Source organism: Tupaia chinensis, unplaced genomic scaffold, assembly GCF_000334495.1.
Source record: "Tupaia chinensis unplaced genomic scaffold, TupChi_1.0 Scaffold000232_1, whole genome shotgun sequence".
In the NCBI taxonomy this organism is placed as follows: domain Eukaryota; kingdom Metazoa; phylum Chordata; class Mammalia; order Scandentia; family Tupaiidae; genus Tupaia; species Tupaia belangeri.
This window is the reverse complement of record NW_006159708.1, coordinates 1,458,773-1,460,948: the sequence shown is the minus strand read 5'-3', so window position 1 is coordinate 1,460,948 and position 2,176 is coordinate 1,458,773. Positions and strand designations below refer to the sequence as shown.

At 42.5% G+C, this 2,176-nt stretch overlaps 1 pseudogene; it reads left to right on the top strand.

Moving 5' to 3' along the window:
• The first annotated feature begins 585 nt into the window (after positions 1 to 585).
• Positions 586 to 2,176, top strand: part of LOC102486708 (NEDD8-activating enzyme E1 regulatory subunit-like) — a 15,569-nt pseudogene continuing 13,978 nt past the window's right edge.

The following is a 2,176-nucleotide window of genomic DNA, read 5'->3' as shown; positions in this document are numbered from 1 at the left end:
TGGTGGGAGAGGGTGTGCAGGCCTTGGCAAGGGACAGAGAAGGGAGGAGAGTCTTGCCAAATTATTTTTCCTTTGGACCCTTCTATGCTGAGTTTTCAGCGCTGCACCTGTTAGGGGGACCTCTGATTGGCTTCTGGGAGCAGGCCCCACCTCTCTCCCCATGAGGACTGGGCAGGTAATGGCTCCAAGCTGATATTAGCCCTGGAGAACTTCTCTGTTGTCTGGTTAAACCCTGACCACCCCATTTCTAGTAGTCCCTTAATTAAGTTCTTCTCGGTGAGGCTGTGGGAGTGTGCCATTTGTCTCCTGCTAGGACCCTGAGTGCTACAACATCTCAGCTCCCCCAAATCTCTCTCTCTCTCTCTTTTTAAAGTTTATTTATTTTTTTCCATGGGCAAATGAGAGAAACAGAGAGAGAAAGACAGAGAAGCGGACAGCACTCCTAACAGGGTCCCAATGCTGTGGTACAGTTGGCCTGTGACGTTACTTTGTATAAAACCATTCCATTTTGAACCATGTATTAGAATTTTTAAATGATCATTTAAAATTTAATATAGAGAGGCAGTCTGTAGCCTGGTAGTTAACATGTCTGAATCCAACATGTTTGACTGTGTAATTGGAGCCCCAGAACTAGAAGTCTGGAAAATCACGCCAGGCCTGTGTGTCTGTGTATGTATGTATGCTTGAAATCCCAGACGGGGGGAGGAATAGAGAAGGGACTGTGGTATGACCATGCCCCAAAGGGAGTACTTTCTTGTTTTCAGTCTCTCTCATTCTGTCTTTTTCTGGTGTGTGCACAGGCCCTCTGGCAATTGTTTTTTTAATTGAAAATATAGACACTCCTAACTCCTACAACTGGGTCATTAAGCAAATTGGTTGCTAAAGGAGGATGTCTTGGGCCAGGAGGCGGCATGCTGCACAATTGGAGTCCTGGACCCAGCAGCTTGAAAATCATGCTGAACACATGTGTGTTTGTGCCCAAAATCCCAGAAGGAGAATGAAGGAGTAAGGATTACACCCTCCGATAGGTGATTCCTCACTTTCCTCTTTGTGTCTCTCTCTGGCAAATGCACACACCCTATAGAAAAACTAAAAATAAAAAATAAAAAATAAATTGGTGTTATCTCAAAAACAAAAACAAAAGTTGATGTCTTGTGGTGTGTTAGGGAACCATAAGATACGTATTTTTCAATAGAAATCACACAATACCACACTAGAATAATGTCATTCTATCTATACGAGAAGGGTATATTAGATAAGTGCCAGAAGGTGACAAGACGCACAACACAATAATTTAAATCTGGTGTAATTATTTTTACTTATTCTGAATACTACCATGGGTGTACAATAAAGTTCAAATTCAGAAACAAATGTAGTCTTCTTGTGTGATTGCAAATGCGGGTGTGTAGTGAATACTAACAGACTGTAGGAACTGACTGAGAGAAGAGACCCCCAAGACTCACACAGACTGAGAAGAGCATTTCCCAAGCTGGAGACCTGGTTCTAAGTCCAGGGATTATTAAAATCAAGTAGGTCACTAAGTGAAGAGTGGTGTATATGTGAAGATCTATATGAACAAAAAAATCTATCTATATAGATAGTTGAGATATGTAAATTGATACCTATCTTGATATATCGTTTTTTTTTAAGAGAGGTTTTTAAAATAGGGCATGTGCACTCACCAGAAAGACAGAAACAGAGAGACAGAAAGTGAGAAATCACTCCCCAGAGGGGATGGCCACACGGCAATCCCTTCTACTCTATTCTCCTCTCAAGATCTTAGATATGCATGCACATGCGCCCGGCATGTGTTTAAGCCACCGGGTCTGGAACTCAGACCACGGTCGACTACATGGGAGTCCAACGACATAGCCATTACGCCAACTGCTGGTCCCATATCTATCTTAATATATCTTTAAAATAAGGGAATGTACCTGAAAACTCTTGACTTACAATGACAAATACCATACACATGACTGTCTCCAAATTCCTGAAGATTTCAAAAGCGAGCTGAGGTTCTATGGTGCCTTACAGTAGTGCTCTCTCTCACTCACTTCAAAACAAAAAGAATAAGCCAGGAACTGATCACTTCTCCTTCCAGGCTGTGACTTACCTGCAGAAGGTGCCTCACCCCTTCTGGAAGCTGAGATCTCAAATAGCAGATGGAGACTCCACT